The sequence below is a fragment of the Sus scrofa genome, chromosome 1 (assembly GCF_054392235.1).
Source record: "Sus scrofa isolate SSC_HxYL_T2T_F1_AM1 chromosome 1, Sscrofa_HxYL_maternal_Yorkshire_Landrace_v2.0, whole genome shotgun sequence".
In the NCBI taxonomy this organism is placed as follows: Eukaryota; Metazoa; Chordata; class Mammalia; order Artiodactyla; family Suidae; genus Sus; species Sus scrofa.
In genome coordinates, this window is record NC_139383.1 from 194,954,374 (window position 1) to 194,978,975 (window position 24,602).

At 48.0% G+C, this 24,602-nt stretch overlaps 1 long non-coding RNA gene across 5 annotated transcripts in view; it reads left to right on the forward strand.

Moving 5' to 3' along the window:
- The first annotated feature begins 7,058 nt into the window (after window positions 1-7,058).
- The window catches only part of LOC106509117 (uncharacterized), a 66,038-nt gene continuing 48,494 nt past the window's right edge, over window positions 7,059-24,602 (forward strand). For 3 of the 5 annotated variants that reach the window (XR_002346956.2, XR_001306386.3, XR_014819396.1), the window contains exon 1: window positions 7,059-7,198. This is a non-coding gene — a long non-coding RNA (uncharacterized LOC106509117). Of the gene's footprint in view, window positions 7,199-21,607; window positions 21,749-24,602 lie in introns of those variants that run through there. The other 2 variants (XR_002346957.2, XR_014819395.1) reach the window with 1 other exon arrangement.

A 24,602-nucleotide genomic window follows, 5' to 3' on the forward strand; every position in this document is an offset into this window, starting at 1 on the left:
TTGAGCCAGGAACGCAGACAGAGCACTGATGGGTACAATCAACCCATAGTCTACAGGCCCGTGAGAAGGGCGGGAAGAGGGAATCGCAAACTTCTGTGAACCTACCTTGGTTTGGCCCCTTGAACAGACACTACATCTATATGTGGCCCTGACTCAAGACCAGCCCAAGACCTATTTGTCCCCATAGGCTAAAGGGAGGACCCCGAGGGTAGTGAAAATCTCATCTATAACCAGAACCTGATCTGACTCTGGAAAGGTGAACAGTCTGGGTGGGTCTGGCCATCCACACCTTGTCCAGGTCCCCCTTCCCGGTGGGCCATGCTAGCACGTGGAACACAGCACCCACCTCACAGAAACTGTTCCACAGGCTTTACAGGCACTCCCATCATCTAGTTTCTATCCACACATCGCAAAACTTGAAAACTACCACCCCTTCCCTGGGCACTTCAGCCTCTGGATCCTCCACTGTAGGGGTGGCCTAGCTCATTCAGTGCTTCTCAAACCACCTACGAATTTTAGTTGTAGGGGTAGCTGTTTACTTCCAACCCACACAGTCCAATTGTTTCTGTAAAATAAATACAAGAAAAAAATTACAATACCCCAATCTTGCACTGGATTCAAAAGAAAAAAATATTCTGTCAAATTGCTAAAAACGACTTCTATTCTGGGTCCCTAAGTTCTGGGGTCAGCCTGCAGATCAGCCTGAGAGGTTCCCCTCAGGATGTGACAGTAGAAATCCTGACGCCAACATCTGCCCTCACCCGGGGCCAACAATGCCTGCAATACAGCAGAGCAGTGACCATCAGGTCTTGGGGTGTCTGGAAGTTGGCTCAAGTATGGCCAGTGCTTTGTTCACTGAATATTTCTAAGAGCTGAACACGAAGTACTTGAAAAAGGGAAGGAAGAGGAAGGTCCAGAGGCACCGGGAGGTTAGGGCCTTTGGAAATGGGTCAAAGGGCACTGTTTCCATGGCAACCCTGAGACCGTGGTCCTCAAGTTCCCCACTCTCAGTTCTGGCCCAGATGGCTTGAGACTGGAGGCTGGCTCCTCTTTGTGGGGGTCTATCCATGTGTTTGGGACACAGGTACAAACAGGAAGTAGGAAACGGGGTGCCTGGCAGGTTGGAAACTTTGGCAAATGTCAGTACTACGTCTCAGTTATGACTGCAGGGCTCCACTGGAGCATGTGATCTTTCCGTGTCCTCCTGGGCATCGGCTCACCAGCCTTGCCCCAGGGGCTCTTGTGCATACACAGTGACTTCTCTGTGACATAAACCTGGCCATTCGGTGTCTGAGAATCTCCTCCATGGAATATTTTTCACTCTTCAGTGGCTTCTACTTCAATTTTTAAAACTGACAGAGAAACATTTTGGCAACCTTATAAAACTCAGACTTTATAAAAAGACAGCTTTGTATTTACATTTGACTCATAGCGCATGTTTTTAAATGGTGTGTTCCACAATTTTTTTCTGAGGTTTTATGTTTTTAAGCCCAATCCAGGAGAAGCAAAATTGGAGCTTTGGTGAGTGAAATGGTCCCACTAGAGCTACTGAACTCAAGACAGTGGAGAAATTCCAGTTAAACCTCCCTGTAGGGACCACAGCCAGGACAGGGTGTCCCTGTTTGCACCAACATCCTGGGAGCTTGTTCCAGTTTTCCATGCCATAAAATGCCAACAGACACAGGAGTGAAGTCAGATGAACCTACAAAACCCCATGATCCAATCTGTCCAATGGAACCTCTCCCTCCGCTTTGCTTTCTGTTAAGCTTATCCTATATCTGTTCTCCAGGGAAAAGCTAAACATGGATTTCCAGTACTTGGACCTGACTGAGTCACTTTTGGCATTGACCTATGACCCTGTTCCTCATCCAAGATGGAATATGTCCCAAGACAGCAAATGGTGGATGAGAGAAATAAAATGCATACATGACATCCTTTCCCTCCCTCCACTACCCAGCGCGCATGTCCGACTCGGAGCAGAGAGCGCACACCCTGCCTGCTTGCTCCGGTTCCCGTGCTCTGGGGTCTGGATGACTTCATTACCTAACCTACTCAACTTTGCTCTCCTAAAACACAAAAATGAAGCCCTCATTCACCTGCTGTAGTGTTCACATCCAACCCGTCCTCCAAGAAAGACTTCAGAGTGTGGCCCCGGGTTTGCTGTTTTCCTCATGCAACAGGGTTTCCTGGGTGCCAGGTAGGTGCTGGCCAGCTGCAGGTCTGGAGACAGAGACACCTTATGGGGGACAAGTGCCAAGTTCCTTCTGGACCCAGTAGCTGAACTCCAGTAACAGTGGGTCGTCTGTCCTATGCCAACAAGAGAAAAGTTGAGATGTCCCAACAGGTCCCCTGGGGGTCAGTCTCTTAGCCTGAATGACATGAGCCCAGGGCTCAGGGTGTCCACTGGAGGGCATGGGAGGGGGGTAAGTAAGAGCTGCTGGCACTCCTCCCATCAGTCCGGGCGTCGAAACACCTGCCAACCCGCCCAGCTTCCTCTGAAGGGAGGGAGCCACCCCGAGGAAAAAATAGGAGTTCTTGGAGAGAGCCTGAGGGCATCCCAGGTTTAGGGACAAGAGAGAGTGTGTGAGTCTGAGGAGCTGAAATCAGTAAACGTGAGAGGTCCCATTGTGGTTCATTGGGTTAAGAATCCAACATAGTGTCCATAAGGATGTGGGCTCGATCCCTAGCCTCACTCAGGAATAAAGACCATGGTTGCTGTGAGCTGTGGTGTAGGTCACAGACCTGGCTCAGATCTGGCGTTGCTGCGGCTGTGGTGTAGGACAGCAGCTGCAGCTCCAGTTAGACCCCTAGCCTGGGAAATTCCATATGCCATGGGTGTGGCTCTAAAAAGGAAAAGAGAAAAAGTAAACATACACCTGGAATGGAGACTGGGGAGTGGTGGGGGTTAGGGGCCGGGGATGGGATGGAGTCCACGGCAGGGCCATAAAAGGCGTCGTCAACCTTGGTAAAATGTGTGGACTCTGCCTTAAGACCTTTAGATAAGTTGCCCCTGTCTTCAAGCAAAAGGATCAGATATAAGTTTTCTTGCTTTGTAGAACAAAGAATGTAAACAAAAAGTCTCCCTCCTGCCCCCAGCCCCAGTCATGCAGTCCCCTGACTGGAGGCACTCAGAGTTAGTTTCTTGTTTAGCTACCAAGAGGTATTATATACACTTATTGGAGTTCCCGTTGTGGCTTAACAATAACAAATCTGACTAGTATCCATGAGGATGCGGGTTTGATCCCTGGCTTCGCTCAGTGGGTTAGGGATCTGGCATTGCCATGAGCTGTGGTGGAGGTCGCAGAAACAGCTCAGATCCCGTGTTGCTGTGACTGTGGTGTAGACTGGCAGCTGCAGCTCTGATTCGCCCCCTAGCCTGGGAACTTCCATATGCCTAGGATGTAGCCCTAAAAAATAAAAGCCAGGAGTTCCCATTGTTGTGCAGCAGAAACAAATCTGATTAGGAACCATGAGGCTGTGGGTTCTATCTCTGGCCTTGCTCAGTGGGTTAAGGATCTGGCGTCACTATGAGTCGTGGTGTAGGTCGCAGACGCGGCTTGGATCCCGAGTTGCTGTGACTGTGGATGTGGCATAGACTGGCAGCTACATATGCTGCCGGTTCGGCCCTAAAAAGCAAAAATAAATAAATAAAAGCAAAAAAAAGAGATATTTTATACATTCATAAACATTGATGTATTTCTTCCTTTTACGCACAAAAGATCACTGTGCACGCTGTTCATCATTGTGTGGTATTTCCCTTTTTCCACTTAAATCAGTTTTGGAAACCGATACATGGTTCCTCACACACAATGACTGAGCTGGGCTTGCCTTTGCTAGCTGTCTTCTCCACTCTCCCAGTGCTCACGGGCACTTGAGCTGCCTCCATTCTTTCCCATAAAGAGGCTGCAATGATGGAATTCATCGTCCATGGGTCATTTCACATATGTGCGAGCATTCCCACAAGCAGGAAAGCGCAATTGCTAGATTAAAGGGTGTTAGATCAGTCAGTGTTCTCCAGAGAAACCAGTTAGACAGATTACAGATTGATAAATGGACGGATGGATAGATATAAAGACAGGTAGATAGATGATAGATAGATAGATAGATAGATAGATAATGAGGGGCTTATTTTAAGGAATTACTCAATTGCAAGGGCTGGTAAGTCTGAAATCTCTAAGGAAGGCCAGCAGGCTGGAAACAGGTAGAATTTGATGCTTAAGTCTTGAGGCAGAGTTTCTCCCTCTGAAAACCAGTTTTTGCTCTTAAGACCTTCAACCCATGGCATGAGGCCCACCTACATCATCAGGGGTAATCTCCTTTACCTGATGTCAACTGACTATGATATTAACTACGTCTACAAAATACCTTCACAGCAACACCTAGATTAGTGTTTGATTAAATAACTGGGTACTAGAGCCTTGCCAAGTTGACAAATGAAACTAACCATCACAGGTATCATATGTTATTTTGCCAGTTTTTCCCAAGTTGCCTTCCATGCATAGAGTTATACTTCCAGCAGCAATGGATGACTGTGCTGTATCTACCCCATCTCTCAATTCCTGTGTCACCAATTTTTAAAATATTTTCCAATCTAACAGGTGAAAAATAATGGATGTCCTTTTTATTTCCATTTCTTTTACTGGAGCGAGGTTGAGCATATTTTTATACATTTAATAGTCATTTGTAATTTCCTTTATAAACAGTCTATCCATATATTTGCCCATTTTACTGTCAGGTTGTTTGTCTTTTTCTAATAATTGGTAAAGTTCATTGTATATTGTGCAAATGACCTTTGGTCTGTGATATGAGTTAAAATGTTTTTCCTAGTTTATCTTTTTATTTTGTCTATGGTGATTGTTTCCATAGAGACTTTTTTAAGGTAGTCACATTTCTTGATTTTTTTCGGCTTCTGGATTTTGAATCTTGTTTTAAGAGGCCTTCTCTCCTTTGAGATGTACTATGTTTTCCTCTGGTACTGTTATGGATTCACTTTTTTTACATTTATATCTTTGAACCATTCCTTGTGTAAAGAATGAGGTGTGGATCCAATTTTATTTCTATGCTAAGATGGCCATCCAGTTGTGCTTCTGCTGTTTATTGAATCATCTATCTTTTCTCCACTGATTCGAAACGCTGCTTTTGTAATATACCAACTTCCTCTAGGTTGTATTTAGGTCTATTTCTGGACTTCCTATTTTTCTTTCCATTGATATGTTTTCCAATTCATCCACCAGAACCCCCATTGTTTTAATTATTACAACTTAAAAACCTGCTCTAACACCTAACAGGGAGGTTTATATTTTTAAAAGATCACTCTGACGACATTTTGGGAAATGAATTCAAGGAGTGGGCAAAGTGGTGCTGGGGAAAGACGGCACAAGCTTGAGGGAGTCACAGGAGGGATGGAAGACCCGGGTGGATCTGTGAGATTCTTAGCAGGCAGCGGCATCATGGCTAATGATGGAATGGATGTGAGGATTGAGGCAGAGACTGAAGAGTCCAGAATGCCTCCCCAATTTCTGGCTGGGGCAGCTGGGGAATTGAGGTTCCATTTCCCAGCAAAAGAAAGACCTGGGGTAAGGGCAGCAGATGGAATTTGTTATATTACTTAACCTACCTCATTTTTCAAGACAAGTCACCTGGCGGAAAGAACAACTAGCTCATGGTCATGCAAGACTATTGTGCTAAGCCGGCAAGGTTGGTATTTAGGATTATCCCCATGTTGCAGGTGGAGAAACTGAGGCTCAGACATGTCAAGCAACTTGTCCAAGGTCACAGAGAAGTTATGGGGAAGAGCAAGGCAGGGCCTCAAGTCCAGGTCTGTCTACCCTCACATCCTGCCAAAAGCGGATGGCCGGCTCTTAGGCTGAGACCTTTGCAGGTAAGCGCTCACACTTAGGGGGCTGCGGTGACTCTCCAGGGCTTTTCCTTCCAACATCTGATACAGCCTGGGACACAAGGCTACAGGTAGGCAGGAGAATTCTACAAAATGACTGCCCCAAACAGCGGTTAAAATATGACCCATGTTGGAGTTCTCACAGTGGCGCAGTGGGTTAAGAATCCAACGGCAGCAGCTTAGGTCGCTGTAGAGGTACAGGTTCAATCCCCAGCCTGGTGCAGTGGGTTAAAGGATCTGACATTGCCACAGCTGTGTGTAGGTTACAGCTGCAGCTCAGATTCAAGCTCTGGCCCAGGAAATTTCATATGCCACAGGGGCAGCCATAAAAATAATAGTAATAATAATAATAATATGACCTGCATTGGAGGAAGAGGAGCATTTGTGGCTGTGGTGCTCAGCCTGGCACACACAATCACCTGGGGTGCTTTCCCAGCTGCTGATGCTGATCCAACCACCAAAGACTCTGACTTGGTTAGCCTGAGTCTGCTTGGGGACATGGCCCCAGCAGGCATCAAGATTTTAAGATTCCAGGTGATTCTAACATGCGGCACAGGGCAAGACCCATGAATTAAAGGGACGAGGCTAGTTTCTCCTCTTTTACCGAAGAGGTCTGCGACGGTACTATGCTTCTGCCTCTTTAATAGATGAGGGTGAAAGGCAGCTGATTTCATTGGGTCGTTAGAGAACTCAGAACAAGCCCTGATCTTATCAGTAATGTATTTCCCCGGCCCTACCTCTGGGAATCTTCTAAGCTTGGGCGGGCTGCCTAAGTGGTGGGGTTTCAGCAAGCTCAGGGCCACTTCCCAAGTGTCTCCCCTCACTAACTGGTAATGGCGCTTGCAGTGCCGACCACAGAGACTCAATTTGGGAATTTACGTGTACTTTAATTAGGTTAATGAATATTGTTGCTTGCAATACATAACACATTAGCTGAGGGACCCATCAGCCAGAATTCATCAATCTGATTATCCATGTATCTGTCAGCGTAAGTGAGATTATGCTGCACCAACAGATGCTCCCCAAACTCCAGGGGCTTAAAAAACAACAGACTTTTTTCTCCCTGGGCTGCATGTCCATTCCAGGCCAGCTGGGGCTTCTGCTCCACAGAGCTCACTGCAGAACTGAGGCTGACATCACTGTCACCACTTGGAGCGTTGGTGTTTGCCTCGGCAGAGGAGGAGGAGGACGAGGCTTCCACCAGAAGGGTGATTTTGGCTTATGCTTCGTGGGCCAAAGCGAGTCACATGGCCACCTCTGACTTCAAGGGAGCTACGAGTTGCAACCCTACCCTGTGCCAAGGTGGGTGAGGTCCTAGCGTCCCGTCTGGCAAATTCCCAACTCTTGGGGGATTGGGGAAATTTTATTGAAATACAGTTGATGTATAAACTACAGGTTACAACACAGCGGTTCATGACTTTTGAGGTTACACTCCATTTATGTTATTCTAAAATACTGGCCAAATTCCATGTGTTGTACAATATATCCTTGAAGCTTATTTTATACCTAATAGCCTGTACCTCTTAAGCCTCTACCCCTATATTCCCCCTTCTCACTTTCCTCTTCTCGCCAGTAACCACTGTTTTGTTCTCTGTATCTGTGAGTCTGTTTCTTTTCTGTTATATTCACTAGTTTGTTGTATTTTTTAGATTTCATTTATAAGTGATATTGAGTGTGTATATTACCACATCTTCTTTATCCATTCATATGTTGATAGACACTTAGGTTGCTTCCTTATTTTGCCAACTGTAAATAAGGCTGCTATGAACATTGGGGTGCATGTATCTTTTTGAATTAGTGTTTTGGGGCACTTTTTTGGATATACACCCAGAAGTGGAAATGCTGGGTCATATGGAAGTTCTATTTTCAGTTTTTTAACAAACCTCCATACTGTTTTACACAGTAGCTGCACCAATTCACATCCTCTACAGTATATGAGGGTTCCCTTTTCTCCACATCCTTGCCAACTTTTGTGTTCTTTTTGATGATAGCCATTCTGACAGGTTTGAGGTGACATCTCATTGTGGTTTTAATTTGCCTTTCTCTGATGATTAGTGATGTTGAGTATTTTTTCATGTGCCTGTTAACCACCTGCATGTGGTCTTTGAGAAAATGTTTGTTCAGGTCTTCCGCCCATTTTTTAATCAGGTCATTTGTTTTCTTAATGTTGAATTGTATGGGCTGTTTATGTATCTTGGATATTAACCTATTATTGGTCATATCATTTGCAAAAATTTTCTGCCATTCAGTAGATTGTCTTTTCATTTTGCTGATAGTTTGCTGTGCAAAAGCTTTTAATTAGGTCTCATTTGTTTATTTTGCGTTTATTTCCCTTAGGAGATAAATTTTAAAAAAGAGAGAGAGAGAGAGAGAGTTCCAGGGAGTTCCTATCATGGCTAGTGGTTAATGAATCCTACTACTATCCATGAGGATGTGGGTTCAGTCTCTGGCCTTGCTCAGTGGGTTAAGGATCTGGCATTGCTGTGAGCTGTGGTGTAGTTCGCAGATGCACCTCAGATCCAGCGATGCTATGGCATAGGCTGGCAGCTACAGCTCAGATTCCACCCCTAGCCTGGGAATCTCCATATGCCATGAGTGCAGCTCTAAAAAGACAAAAAAAAAAAAAAAAAAAAAAAAAAGCTTCCCACCATGATGCAGTGGATTAATGATCTGGCTTGTCTCTGTTTGCATCTGTTCGATTCTGCAGCCTGGTACAGTAGGTTAAGGATCTGGAGCTGTGGCTTGGATTCGATCTCTGGCTGGGGAACTTCCATGGGTCACAGGTGCAGCCAAAAAAGAAAAAAAATAAAATGTTACTTTATTTTACAAAAGAAAATTACTGTGATATATGTCAAAGAGCTTTCTGCGTATGTTTTCTTCTAGGGGTTTTATGGTTTCTAGTGTTAAATTTAGTCTTGAATCCATTTTGAGTTTATTTTTGTATTTGGTGTCAGGAAATATTCTAACTTCTAGTCTTGAATCCATTTTGAGTTTATTTTTGTATTTGGTGTCAGGAAATATTCTAACTTCACTGTTTTACATGTCATCTGATTGGTGCCTCCTCACGGGCTGTGCTCACTCCTGGTTGGCGAGGGCAGGCATTGGTGCCTGGTCTCTTAGCGGCTGCTGTATTTTTATGTATCTGGTAGGTTGGTGATGCTCCCCGACCTTGGCAAAGTGGCCTGTTGTGGGCAATGTTCTGTGTGTGCCAGCAGCACACCTGCCTCTCGTCACCTGAGTTAAACTCTCTAGGGGTCCCCATAGGAGGTCTGCGTGTGTTCTTCCATTGCAATGGGCTATGTGGGCGGTCGGGTAGACTCGGCTGGCCCGCGTTCCACTGAGTGCCAGGCCCTGCCTGGCGCGGAGACTGCCGGCTTCTGGTTGGCGGGATTGAGTCACGAGGTAGCTGACTGCAGAACCGCAGGTGCTGGCTCACTGGTGGGTGGAGTCAGAGTCCAGAGTCTGTGGTGGTGTCGCTGGCCCACTGGTGAATGAAGCCAGGTCCTGGAATTGGTGCCACCCTACCAGCAGGCAGAGCTAGGTCCTGGAGTGTGGTTACAGGGCCCGGGGTTTCCTGAAATTATGCCAAATCCTTTGGGGCAGTGGGCGGCGGGGAGGGGCGGGTAGTTCCTGACACAGTTGGGTTAGGTCTGGGGTGTCTCAAAGCTTGTATTGGCCTGCTAGTGGGCAGAGCCAGAGCCTAGCTTATCCCTGGGTAGGATCTGGCCTGCTGGTAGGCAGACTGGGTCCCCACGCTGCAGGATTGTGATTTTCCTGCATCTGATGTCTGCCCCCTGGTGGTTGAAGTTGGTCTTGTGGCTAGAGCTCACTTCCCAGAGGGGTGGGTCAGGCCCAGAGGATTCTGGGGCCAGTGCCTGCCCACTGGTGGGTAGAGCTGTATTCTGGACACCCTGGTGGCAGGGCCACATCCAGAGGTGTCTCTGGGCTCAGGAGGTCTGAAGGCATCCTGTCTGCTGATGGATGGGGCTGTGTCCCCACCAGTTAGTTGCTTGGCCTGAGCCATCCCAGTAGTGGTGCCCATATGATGTTGGGCCAGGACAAGGCTGGGTCCTGGGACTGATAAGCTAGAGGGAGGATTCCACAATGGCACTTGCCAGCATCAGAGTCCATGTGGGAGAATGAGCTCCCCAAAATGGCTGCTGCTGTGTCTGTGTCCCCAGGGTGAGTGGCGGTTACCTCCTGCCTCTCCAGGAGATGCTCCAGGATCAGCAGATAAGTCTGATCCTGGCTCCTATCAAATTGCTTGTGGGAGTTCCTGTTGTGGCTCAGTGGGTTAAGAACCTGACTAGTATCCATGAGGACGCGGGTTCAATCTCTGGCCTCGCTCAGTGGGTTGAAGGATCCAGAATTGTGGTAAGCTGCAGTGTAGGTCACAGATGTGGCTCAGATCTGGCATTGCTATGGCTGTGGCATAGGCCAGGAGCTACAGCTCCTATTCAACCCCTAGCCTGGGAACCTCCATATGCCACAGGTGTGGTTGTTAAAAAAAAAAAAAAAAGACCCAGGGCAGAAGCTTTCAGAACCTGCAAGATTTTGTGTGTGCCCTTTAAGAGTGAAGTCCCTATTTTCCCCAGCCCTCTGGGACTCCCCAGAGTAAGCCCTGCTGCCCTTCAAAGCCAAATGCTCTGGGGGCTCATCCTCTGGGTGTGTGACCCCCAGGTCTGTTTCATCGATGGTTGTTCTGCACATGGTTGCAAGTAGGGTGTGCCCATGAGAGGAGCTGAGCTCAGGGTCTTTCTTTCTTCTCCACTACCTTGGCCATCTGTGGCTGGGAAAAAAAAAATTTTTTTCAAAAAATATTTAATGAGGTAGCTGAGATCAAATATCAAATCCACATCATGTACAAAGGTGCTTAATAAGTGCTCAGGCATTTTTAAATGTATTTTTAAATGTAAATGACAATGGTACCTAAGAAATACTCTTTCTTCCTAGTTCCTCCAGAGGAGTGGCAGAGAGGCCCAGGCAGACTGGGAGCAGCAAGAGTGGGTGAAGCTGGACAGGAGGAGGAAGGAGGGTGTTCTGGGGCATCCAGCGTCAGGGTGATGGGGAGTGTTCCCCATCGAGCTAAAATATAGCTGGTGCAAGAAAACAAACACCAAGAAGAACCTGGGGACACAGTTGGGCTGAGGAGGGGCCTTGACTCCAGGCAGGAGGGGGCTGCAGTCAGGGGGACTTTCATGTTTGGTGCTATAGATGCAAACTGTTACAGTAAGAATGGATAGGCAGTGAGGTCCTGCTGTATAGCACACAGGGAACTGTGATGGATCCAGCTATGATGGGACATGATGAAAGATAATATGAGAAAGAGTGTGTATTAGATGTATGACTGGGGCACTTTGCTGTACAGCAGAAAGTGACAGAACAATGTATATCAACTATAAAAAAGAAAAAGATTGAGGCAAGACTCAGTGCACCCCCCACTTCCCTGGGCCGCTGAAACTGCCCTCTGGAGGGCAGCTGCTTGGCCCCAAGTTCTCCTCACTCCTCACAGCCATGGGAAAGTGTGACCCTACTCGGTGTCCAGGTGGGTAAGGGCCTAGGCTCCCTGTCTGACTAGTGTCCAGCCCCACCTGGGCCCATGCCAAACACAAACTCTGGTGGCTTTATGTGGGTCCACTGTCTCTCTTCAAGCTCTCAAAGTCTGCAGGAGCTTTAAGTGGCATCACGGAACCAGGTGGTGTCCCAGGTGGCCAGGTAACTTCCTGTCCCACCCATAGCACACTGTGGGATCACTGGGTCTCAGAACCATCCCAGCCTCACCTTTGTTAAACTCCTCTGTCAGCTCCCTCTGGCCTCTGAGCAGGCCAGTTTCTTTTATCATATGTCTCCAGCTGGGCGGCAACCTGTGGATCACTCTGGTTCAAAGATTCCAAAGCAGGGGAATTTAATGCTATGAAAAGTGCTCTTTTGAGCAGTAGTTCTCACCTTTCAGGCACGTTTGAGGCTGCTCTGACTCAGTCTCCCATTCAAAGGCTAGGTTCAGTGGCGAGCCAGCAGGAAGCCAGCAAATCCGACCATTTGAGGGACTGACTCAAAAAATAAAATAAAAAGGAACAGGTGCTAGAGAGCGGAAGTGCCTGTAGAGGCCTCCCACCCACTTCCACTGGATGTTGGAAGGGAAGAAGCTTCAGCTCAGCCCCTCCCTGCAGCCAGGGGGGCCCCTGGGGGTGCTTCCTACCACCCCTCCCCCACTGACGGAGGCACCTGCTGTGTCCTGCAGTCCCAGATGCCCCTTCAGAGAAGCTGCCCACAGGACCCTAGCCTCTGAAGAGGAAAGGACCTCCAGCTACCCAGATCTGCCCTAAACCCCAACTCAGGCACATTTTCATATTTATCCTAAAGAGGGTATTCCTTGACCAGGATGCTGAGAAGATCCTGGGAAACTGGAAGCTTTGTGCCCATTTCAAACACTAGCTTCTCTCACCTTGAAAATGGGATTTCTCCCCATCTGGTAGCTTGAAGAAAGTGCTGCAAGACTGAACAGCCTGGCTTCAAACCCCTGGGGCTTCAGAGCCCAATTTTCTGAGTTCATTTCCCAGCTATGCCTCTCCCAGCTCTGTGTCCTTGGGTAAATTATTCTGTTTCTCTGTGCCTTCTCCATCGGTGAATTAGGGGTAACAGCCAGTGGTGTGCTACATACTCGGTGAGGTATTTAGTCCTCTATTCAGAGGATCAAATGAGTTGAGGTGTACAAAACACCTAGAACGTTGATCTTGAGTGTTAGTGGCTAATATTATCATCATTATGACAAATCCCAAGGGCAGTCCGGTCAATACCTCATTAACCAATGGCAAGAGTCATAAGCTACAAAATTAGAACTAGGAGCCATTCCCGGCATTCTCCCCAGCCTAGAAGGACCTGTAAACCCAGGCATCCTATAGACTGACCATCTCTTCATCCCCCTTGGAATCTATAACCATGGCTGTGGGCTTAGAGACAATTAAATAGCGGGACCGTGAGCTCCCCCAATGATGCCACCAAGAGGCTGATGAGAGGAAATGTCCCCTAGCCCGTCTGTGTGTGCTGTGAGCAGGCGGGTGGAAGCAGAGGATGTGGACAAATCCTACGTGCCCCCGCCAGCAAGTGGAATGTGATGAACTAGGATGTAGAATTCTCTTGGGGGTTCCTTCCTTCTCCTGTCTTGAGGTTGTTAACGAAGCCGCAAGGAGGCACGAAGGGAGGGATTCAAGGGCCAGGGAGAGGTTGTGGTTCAGGAAGGGATAGGAGTTGGGAAAGTAAGGCATTCTGCGTGCTTGGGGCAGGGAAGCCTGAGGCGGCTTCAGGGCAGTCGCCCTCCAGGCAGATGCTACCTGACCTGGAACTCAGAGCCCAGGGTCCTGCACACATGCACACAGGTCTGTATACCTTGCAAATGCACGCGCGCGCACGCGCGCGCGCGCACACACACACACACGCGCACACACACCACCAACCCCAGGGGTGCTACGCCAGTTCCTGTGGCACCTTGGTGACTAGAATCCCCCAAGCCTAACAGAAACCTGTAAGTAGCGTATCCAGTGGACATGACAAGGAAGAAAAGGTCACCTTAAACCTTTTCCCTGGCAAATCTCCTGTCACATTCTGACGGCCCAAGAAGTGGTTCCAGAAATGAGAGGGGAAGTGGCGCGGCAGCTGATGCCCCCTGGTGGACAGTCTCAGCTCAGCTGCCCGGACATTTGCAGGGGAGGCAGTAGGGGACCGGCACAGCTTAAATCAACACCGCAAGGCAGATGGGCTCACGTTTCTGTGCTAAATGGAGGTGCCACAAAAAGGACGAAGATGAGAAAGAAGCCATCCTTGTCCTCCCCCGTCACGTCTCTTCTAGCCTGGCTTTCTGATGGTAACAACATAAACAGAACTGATAAACCATCCTGGAAGCTCCTCTCACTGAAATCCTGTTATGTCCACATCCTGCACAAGGCTTTACTCATCCATGAGTCCTCACAGTGACTTTAATCTTATCTGATCTAACAGGCCAGGCTCAGAACCAGTAAGTGACTTGCCCAGAGTCACACAGCCCATAAATACCAGAGATTTTATTTTAAAATATTTATTTGCAGTGCATACAAATGTCACAAAACAAATCCTACAAAGGAATCCACAGTAAAAGCACATCCCCTTCCACCACTGACCACCCAGGTCACCACACCAGGACAACCTGTTGTTAGTTTCTTGCAACTTATCTGCACATATTCTATGCATATAAAAGGAGTCCTTTTTTAACAGCACTAAAGGTAGCACGCTATAGGCTCTTCTCAACCTTGCCTTTTTCACTCAAAGCTATCACTGCAGGTCATTCTGTAGCATTAAGTGCAAAGAGCTGCCTCATTCTTTTCAGGAGTCCATTGTACAGGTCATTTAACCTGCCCATTGATGTGCATTTCGGTGTCACCTGTGTTCTCCTATTACAAATACACCACAGTGAACCTCCTTGCACTTACGTCGCTTTTGCACAAGTGGAATTGCTGGGTCAAAGGATATGTGCGTTTGTGATTTTAAGAGATGTCACCAAACTTGCCTCTAATGTACCACCTGACCCTGGCCCCCCACCATTGGAATGGAACCCGGGGCCTCCTGACTCCACAGCCGCAACAAACACTCAAAGTTATGACTCAGACCTACCGGCAGGCGCTAAACACCTTTGCTGGAGCTGGGCCCGGAGGCTCTCATGAACCGCTTGGAAGCCCAGGTTCACAGAGGATGGAAATCTTTCCAGCTCAAGAGTTAGAATGTCCCACCAGCCAGTAAGCAGTTAGCTCCGGACAGACAAGACCCTTTGGGGACAGCCTCAGTCTCTCAAGCATCTAAAAGGAGGCAGAGAGGTGACCTCTGTCTCCAGCCTTCAGAGTCACCAACCCCTCCTTTGGCCCCTTTCCAAGGAAGGATCTGCTCACATTCTGGCCCCTGCTGAAAGGAAAAGACTCTGCTGCAAGGGAGCCTTGGAGATTCTGGCCCATTGCACCCTTGTGCACCGGGTTCCATGACAGCAAGTCCGTCTTGCTGGACACGTACCAGCCTCCAAGGAAAGACAGAGCGAGAGGAGACCCTGGCAACTCTTGGTCCCCTAGTGCAGCCTCCTTACCAGCAAAGCCCCCTCTCCTCTTTCCCTGCCCACCCCTACCCCTGGAATCCAGGGACACCTGGTGAGTCAAGGCTAAAGCAGTCTTGCTTCTGAGGGGACTGGGATGTGTAGGCAAGGACACCTTCCCCAGCAAGACTCAGAAGACAGTCAGGGAGACCCATGCCACACACTGTGGAGGGTTCCAGCAGCAGAGGGAGTGAAGTAAGAGTCCCAGCAGGGCCTACGCTGCCTACCAGCCTTGGGGGCTCTGGGTGTCAGGGAGGCCCAGCTGGCATGCCCTTGGCACCCAGAAGAAACGTGAGTGGAGGAGTTCCCGTCGTGGCGCAGTGGTTAGCGAATCCGACTAGGAACCATGAGGTTGCGGGTTCGGTCCCTGCCCTTGCTCAGTGGGTTAACGATCCGGCGTTGCCGTGAGCTGTGGTGTAGGTCGCAGACGCGGCTCGGATCCCGCATTGCTGTGGCTCTGGCGTAGGCTGGTGGCTACGGCTCCGATTAGACCCCTAGCCTGGGAACCTCCATATGCCGCGGGAGCGGCCCAAGAAATAGCAACAACAACAACAACAAAAAGACAAAAAAGACCAAAAAAAAAAAAAAAGAAAAGAAACGTGAGTGGAGACTGGGATTGGGGGAGGGGCCTGGAAAGCTGCTGGGATGGCTCCTGGGTGGGCATGAGCCCCACCAGTTGGGGGTACACCCTCCCAGCTCGCTCACTGGGTACAGCAGCTACTATCATTACTTCAAGCCAGCACCCCTGCCAGCTGACCAGAGCCATGTTGTCATCTTTAAAAAGCAGACAAGGAAACCACACAGCCCTTTAAATAGCAGGGCCACAAATCAAACCCCAGCTTTCTGACTGGACATTTCAAACCTGGGGTCATATGAGGGAGCCTGCAGAGTGACATCCTATCGGGAGCCTCCCCTCTCCCCCGGGACTATTCTCTAAGGAACCCAACAGCAGCTACCTTTTAGGTTAAAATAGAGAATTTGTTTGAAAAATAACTGGAAGGTTTCTACTACAAGATTACAAGATCCCTGGACCTAATAGCCTCAGGGGACCCTTGTGCAACCTAAGCTATCAGCCTGACTTTGCACTGTTTTTCCTTGTGAGATTTGTAGAAGTAGAGCTCCTGCCAGCTTTCTCTAAGACAGCCAAGACTCCTCCAGCACGTCAGGCACAGCTCCTGCCACCAGAGGAAGTGATCCCCCAACTGGAGAGGGCTTTGGGCTCTGGTCCTCACTCTTGACTCTGCTTTAGAAGCACCGTAAAACCATTGCTCATTTTTTAGGCATAGTAATGATACTATGGTAATATATTTAAAAAAAAAAATTCACCCTTTGCCATATGTACCAACCCGTCTGTGGATGAAATAATAGGCTGTCTGGGACTTGATTCAAAATAATACGGACAGCCGTGAGTGGGAGAAGAGATGAAACAAGATTGCCATACTGGTAACTACTGAAGCTGGGCTGTGGGTACATAGGGTTGGGATAGGATTCTATCTACTTGTATACATGTTTAAATTTTTCCATAATAAAAAGTAGAAGGAGGAGGAGGAAGCATGCAGAGAGGTTGGTGAAATACAGCTCCTCGCCTCACTGTGGGGTTACTGAGTGAAGCTGGAGCCACAGGCCTCTGCCCTCACGGGTGCCCTGAGAAACCTCAGGGTCCAGGCTCTGAGCCAGTGGGGGCTGGGAGGCTGGTGGCAGGGGGGCAACCCCCCCCCCCCCCCCCCGCCCACGTGCCCCTGTAACACCCCTGCAGAGGCCCCTCTGTCTCTTGTCAGCCACCACTCAGGCTACACTGGGTGTCAATGCCAGGATTGTGAACCTCCTCAGGCACTGCCTTTTTCTGCATGCCCCGCATCACTGTCACGATCACAATAAGGAGAGGGACAGAATTGATGCACGGAGTCAGTTTAATCTTTATTAAAATCTCTTTCGCCGATGATGTTCCCTATTTGTTTCTTTGTATGTGGTATCTGGAGCCGCACAACTTCTGCTATTCATCTTGGAGATGGAGCAAGATTCATGGTGGTGGAAAGACCAGTTCCAGCCAGCAGGAAACATCAGACCTGCAGCCCAGCTGCTGTGCCTGGTCAGCCTCTGGGGACCTCAGCCGGGGTGGCAGTTTGGATGGCCCTATGGACAGAGATGTGGGTGGCCCAGGCCTGGCCAGCACAGCTGCTGCTCTGGCCCACTCAGGACTCAGCTGAAAGTTCAATCTGAGGAAAGCTGATTCAAGTTTGTACCTACAGCGGGGTCATGACTCTGGGCTCTCCTGAGACCCTCGATCATGCAGAGGTGCCTCAGGCCTTCAGGCTTCTCACACCTGCCAACCCTTCAACCAAAGCTTCTATCTGCTTATCTGCTTTATTTATTAAGCAGTGTAGGTATAGCCTTTTTAAAGGTTCTATGTCTTAAAAAATATATATATTTTTAAAGTTTGAAAAGAACTGACTTTGATATATGAGAAGGACTAGAACACGTGGCTGGAGAAACAATACAACTGGAACAGGTGGGGACGTTGAATGGGACAATCTGGTTGGAAAACTGTTGGCGATTTCTTAAAAAGTTAAGCACACAGCTACCCCATGAATCCTGCCATTCTACTCCTCTGTATTTGCACAACAGAAAGAGCCAGTGATGAAGAAGATTTGAGCCTGGACACTTCAAAACTCCTCAAAAGTCCTTCTCATCCAATAGGAGCTGTGAGCCAGTCCCCATTTCTGATCCATGCAGAGGCAGGCTGACTTGGACCCAGCCCTTGTGCAACCTGGTGGGAAGGACCTTCCTCCTGTCTTCACATGGACAACCACCACGCTCAGAGGGTCAGGTCCAGCCCAAGTGGGGGAACTCCCCTGAGTGTTAACATCTTTCCAGGTGAAAGAGAGAACCATCACAGGACAAGCCCTGCTGCAAAAGTAACCAGTTCCCAAGTTGTAAATTGTAAGCTCTCAGGTAGCTCATAATAATACATGTCTATAATAGACACCACAAGCATGACACTTGGCTTTTATTGAAACCTCGCCAGGTTTCAAGAACTCAAGAACTCTACAGATCTGGGAGTTCCTATGTGGCGCAGTGGAAACAAATCTGACTAGGAACCATATGGGTTTGATCCCTGGCCTTGCTCAGTGGGTTAAGGATCCAGCATTGCCTTGAGAGCTGTGGTGTAGGTCGAAAACATGGCTCAGATCCGGCATGGCTGTGGCTGTGGTTGTGGCTGGCAGCTATAACTTCAGTTAGACCCCTAGCCTGGGAACCTCCATATGCTACGGGTGCGGTCCTGAAAAGCAAAAAAAAAAGAACTCTACAGATCTGATTTAGTGATTCAAACAACGCTGTAGTGTATTCCTGGTTTTACAAATGAAGAAACAGAGTCTCAGAGTAGTTATGCAGATGGCCCAGAGTCACTCAGATAATAAGTACCAGAGCCAGGAGTTCAAGGACAGCATCTGCTTTTTCAATTTTGGTGGTCCCTTGAGGAGTCACTTCTCTGCTGCCTCCACTGCAGCTGAAGAGATTAATGAAATTCTCAAGGTCAGGTTTCCTATTTTGACCTTTACTTCATAAATTCAAAGGCCTGGTTATTCTTCCATCAGCCCCTTCCAGAAGTAAATAGAACAACAACCTTTCCCTTTATGCGCTTCACCATGTCCCTGGCAAGGCCAGGAAGGTATAAAGTGAGAGGTTGTTGGAACCTTCCTGAGGAGACAGGGAAACTAAGGATCCTAGGCTTCTTCCATCTGTGAAATCCAATGTTCACGGTCATCTTCATTATCGTCATAATAATTAATGTGCATTGAGTACAAATTCCCTGCTCTATGTGCTTTTTTTGAAGGTATTAACTCAATCTTCACAGAATTCCTTGACACAGATACTATTATTACCTCATTTTATAAATGAGACCTAAGGCCTGAAGAGCTTAAATAACCTGCCTAAAAAAATCATGCAAGCAAAGACAACAGCTCTCCGGTGAAAGGGTCTCCACTCTAGTTGCACACAGATCCTGGACAGAAGACAAGGTGGAGAGGAAGCTAAGCCTCCAGCGGCATCTCCTGTGGTCTGACTCAGCCCACTGTTGCCCCACAGCGCCCCCATGAGGACTAGGGGTCCATCCCAGACTGCTTAGGCACGCACTGCCAGGACTTGCAAAACACACTGAGCTTGGTATAAAACTACCTCTCCCGTGAGGCTGAGCAGTTCTTCAAATACTGATTGAAAAATTGAAGTGCAATAAAGCTGTGGAAAATATTTTATATTAGGAAGATAAAGTCAGATCGACACAAAAGCCCTATGAAAAACACAAAGCAGTTTCAGTGTGATTAATAATAAATGCCAGCACACCTCTTAAGTGCAACCAAATGCCTCTGGATTCTTCCAAGAGGCAGTTCTCCTCTCCATAGCAGCCACCTATGTGTGCCACCCAGCCCCTTCCAAATTCTCTCCTCTGGGCACTCATCAAAAGACCCCAGGTCCCTTCCTGGTGAGGAGGGCTGACATACATCCCTGTCGTGATGCTCTGGTATCCGTAGCCTCTGCCTCTCAAGGAACTGTGGAGAGTCCAGGATTATCACCTCAAGAGAGTTCAGAGCTCACCTAGGGCAAACCTGCTTTTTCCACTGTGAAAAGTCTTCATCCTCATGGTGTTATATCACCTTGCAGGGCCCTTGATGTCAGCTGACTACAGTTTGCTTTGGCCAAGTTACCTGAGAGTCATAACCCAACAGGAAAGATGTAATTTGAATTCCTCTCAGTTTCCAGCACCTCAGAAACGAGAGGCATTCACGTTCAGTTCTCCTACCGGTTGCCTCTCAGGACTTATTTATGTCTCTATTGGATTCTGAGGACAGGAAATTATACATGAAACCTCCATCCTCCTTCCACATTCCAGATAATGATGCCATTTCTCTCACACCTCAGCAGCCCTTCTGGGAGCACCTGCCAGCTGGGGGATGATGGAAGGGGTCATTCTATCCTGGCCTTCAAGGGAGCAACTCACACCACCTGCCTCGGCTGGAGTGGAGCCAGCCTCCCCTCAGACCTCCCCACCTCCCAGGTCCTTGCCACAGCCATTGCTTTTCTCCTCCTAAACTCTGTTTTCAGAACTTGGGGCAAAACATCTCATGATTTTGTCAACCAGATCCATCCCTGGAAAGAGTTGCGCTAAAGTCAGTTTTGTATCATGAAAGGATCACAGAGTATCCGCTGTCCCTCCAAGCCCAGCCACACCACCCCAGGACTGCTGGTCCTCCCCATGCACCGCACGTTGCATGTTACAGATGACCAATCTGATGCAGGGCTTATCTCACGCCCACAATGACCATCTCTCACACCTGGCTCCCCTGCTCCAACCTCTCTCCTCATCTGGGCCTGGGGACCTGCCAACCTAGAAACGCTAGAAGCCTGGCATCCATACACCACTGGTCCTAAACTACCTACTTGACAGATTATCCACCAACTTCAGACTCAGAATATCAGCCCTGACCCCAAACACTCTAATTACCTCCTTATTAAAGGACCAGATGCCACAAGACACAATGAAAGAATTTTGACATGTGATTTTCTGCATGAACGAGGGGAAGAAAAGAAGGAAAGACTGAGATATAGAAAGTCAATCTCTTAGGTAGCCAGGTGCCCTGCCTGCAGCCTGAAGCTGCCGCCCGCCTCTTGTGTCCCACCTCAGGCTCCATCCAGTTCTGCCCTCAGATTAGAAGGCCCACTCAATGATGATTGAAAAAAGACACTTAGGAAGATTGGTTTTAGGCTCTGAAGGCTAATAGCAACTACTTTAACTGCCCTCAGCTCCCTGGCAGCATGCCCCAATTTCATCTTGCTAAGTGATAACTAATGATACTTAAATCCCATCGTCTGGAAGCAGGGGAGCGCAAGCTCTCTGTGCCAGCCAATTAAGCGCAAGGAGAATGTTTAACCTCGTGGAATCCAAGATATTAAAATTAACGAGGAGCTGCTCATTCTCCACTTATAAAATTGACAAGTATAGTTTAAATTGCAATAAAAAGCCTCTATACACAGCTGGTCAGAAATACGTACTTTCAAGAGAACAATTTAGCAAAATCAAAGTCTTTTAAAATGTGGTAAGCTTTGGTAGAAAAAGGAAACTTCAAGGATGTTCATTACAGCAGTGATTATAATGGCAAACGTAGATATATGTTGGAATCAACCTAAAGTTCACGACATAGGGAATTGGTTAAACAAATCAGAACATGTTTATATCATGACTGATAGATAATCAAAATGATGATATAATTTGATGACATGGGACAATGTTTATAACAGTGTTAAATGGGAAAAGTAAGCTATAAAATAGTATAATCCCCTTTTTAAAAATGACACATATAGGAGTTGCCACTGTGGTACAGTGGGTTAAGGATCCAGCGCTACCTCTGGTGGTGTAGGTTCAATCCCCAGCCCGGTACAGTGGGTTGGGAATCTGGCATTGCCATGGCTGTGGCGTGGGTTGCAGCTTCAGCTTAGATTTGACCCCTGGCCCGGGAACTTCCAAATGCTGTGGGTAGAGCCATGAAGAATTATACATATATACCTATATATAAATGTTCTTAGGTGGAAACTAAAAGGAAGACCTAAAAAAGAATAAGTCTGCATGACTCATTGACCCACCCAGACCCAGACCTGCAGTCTCTACCTTATTGGACCTCCACAGGCGAAACAACCAAGCGCACAAAGTGGTTGACTTTCCAAGGACAAAGACAGCCCCAAGGAGAAAGGTAAATTTTATGTCATGATCTCGACCACCACCCCAGACCTGTAGAACTCAGCACATGACCCCCTGCCTATACAACCTGATTCTCTCCCAACACTGGGGAGCCTGAGTTCTCTCTGCTCAGTGCTCCCGGTCACTCTGTTGGTCAATAAACCTGCTTGCAATTTCACTGCTCCAGCTTCTGTTTCTCTCAAATCCACTGCCCTAACTAATGTGAATATATATATATATCCCAAGATAGATGTTTTCAAAGGTTAGCAGTGGTTCTCCACAGGTTAACAGTGGGTTATGGGTGATCTTTATCATCTTTATAGTGCTTTTCTATATTTTCAGCATTTACCACCATGAATATGCAATAGTTTATTATCTGGATTTTGTAAAAGGATATCACTGTTTAAGGGGCATCACGGTCTCTAGGATTCTTACCAGTCTTCCCCTTTGAAGGAAGGGACAGAAGGAAACATCCAAACACACGTATTCATTCAAGCAATAGCCAGCAGTTTCTTCCACGGAAAGAGTAGGAGAGGGAGATAGAAATCACACAGCTCTTGATTTAACTTAATAAGTAGCCAGTTAGTAGTGAAAACAGTTGGCAAAAATCGTTCTATGAGAACCAATGAGACTCAAGCGCCACAGCACATCCCATGAAGCAAATCACGGCTCATGGCTGGACTCGGCTAACAAAGCATTACAAAATGAGATGTGTTGGTGGTTAGTGACTGAATGACAATATCTTAGCTCAACTATCTGTTGAAACAGAAGGCTGAACCAAAATCTGACCTCTGCTCTGGAAAGTGTTTCCTGATGCCCCTACGTGAGGGTGAGATGGAGGATGTTGGAAACACCATCAGACCGATGGCCAGCCCTGGTAACCCCAGGGCAGTCTGGTTCAAGAGGAGCACAGCTCTTCTCCAGGGAGGTGGCTCCGTGCCTGCAGCCAGCCATTGGCTGGGAAGAATGCATCCTTTGGGAGAGTTTGACTGGGAGACATCCCTAATCTGACAATTTTTGTCCCCTCTGGCACAGACAAGTCTTATCACACAAGCACCAGAAGGAATTCTCTTCCACTCCTGTTGGGTGAAGGTGGAGACTTGCTGGGCCAAATTATCAAGAGCTGCTGGAGGATGGAGCTCAGATCTGACCACATCCCTGTGCTGTGGTCGTCACCCTCCAGACACCTTCAAGCCCCACCAGCTTCTCAGTAACCAGCAATCATATGAGTCCCAACCCATCTGAATGAGTCTTGAAAAACACCCCCAGCCTTGTGGAGATGTGATTCACAATATGATTGAAAGACGAGAGACTTCACCCTCCCACCTGATCCCAGGTGTCCAAGTCAGGGAAGATGGAGGGGGTCCTTTCAGAGAGTGGCCCTGGGAAGGGCCATGGGCTCTGGATGCTCCTGCCTCCTGACCACATGGCCCAAATTGGTTGCACAACTTCCCTGTCCAGCGTAATTGTGGGGGTGCAGAAAAGCTACATTGGGTATGGTCATACTAAGTCTCTACCTGCGTGAACTGAGGTGGCTAAGAAGCTACTGCCTCACTTGAGCTGTGCCCTCAAGCTCTAACCTTGGTGGGACTGTGAGAAGCCAAATCCTGAAATGGACACAGATGGTTTGACTGGAAAGAAATGAGCAGAGGAAACCGCTGGTCCAGCCCAGCTACACAAGCATCCCACAGGCCGGGCTCCCCCCTCTGGGCTCAAGAGCCTATTGTAGAAAGACAAAAGCTCCCTGAAACAAAAACTGCCCTGAGGGAGAAGTTCCAGGAATGCTCCCATCACCACAGCTCCCGCAGAGGGAAGCAGACAGCCACTGTGCAAACACCTCCAGAGGGCCAAGTGCCAGACACAGCGGTGGATTTGACCAGGTCCTCATGGTCCAGGGCAGAGGGGTCCAGAAGGGCAAGGTGGCTGCCTCTGATCTCCCCCCCACCCTCTGCCCCCATCAGCCATGAGACTGTAGATTTCCAACACACACACATACACACACACACCCACACACACCCCTAGCATCTAGGGAGGGAAATTCTATCTTTTGCTTATAACCAAGTTATCCCATTTTCTGACCTTAAAAAAGAACAGCAGGTTTCCTTTGAAGATTTCAAACCTTATTAGCCACAGTGGGAAATGATGTTTTAATGGGGCTATGATGGTTTGAGCCTCGGGTGTCTGTGTACGCAGCCATATTACTTAGCAACACCATAGCCGTTTAGGTTTAATTTCCTAGCTTGCCTGATAAGGAGGCTGCAAATGTAATTTGTGATGCTGCAAGCTGGGCGAACTCACTGGGCTATTAGATGAGTCACCAGGTGATTGGGGCCACTGTGCCGTGAGCTCTGCGGAAGAAGAGAAATGAACCCTGATCTGAGGGGCTGATAGAGCTTGGGCAGACACAGTTTTCTAAGTGTCTGGGGGCTGTGCTGCTTTCTGGTTTGGTGCCATAGTTTATTAAGGGAAGCTTCACTCACCTCTCAGCCCCTGTTAGAGCCCTCTTCCAGCTTTCTGAAATTCTCATTGGGAGTGTAACAAACTCAAAGCCCTATAAGACCAGACAGCTAATAATAAAAACAGTAATACTAATAACAATAGTAATAGTAACAGTAATAATAGCAAACATTTTCGAACACTTAATAGACACTCTTCTCCTTGTTCTACATGAGTTATCTTTGTTACTTTTCCTAACAATCCCAGGAGGTAGGTACCACTGTTATTTCTATTTTCAAATGAGGAGACCAGGGACAGTTAGGTTGTCAGCAGCTGTAAGACACTAGGAAGTAGAGATGTGGCTGCCCTCTGAACAGAGATGCTCTGCCAGAGGGACCAGCTGTCATTCAGAGCCAATCACCTGTTAGCGG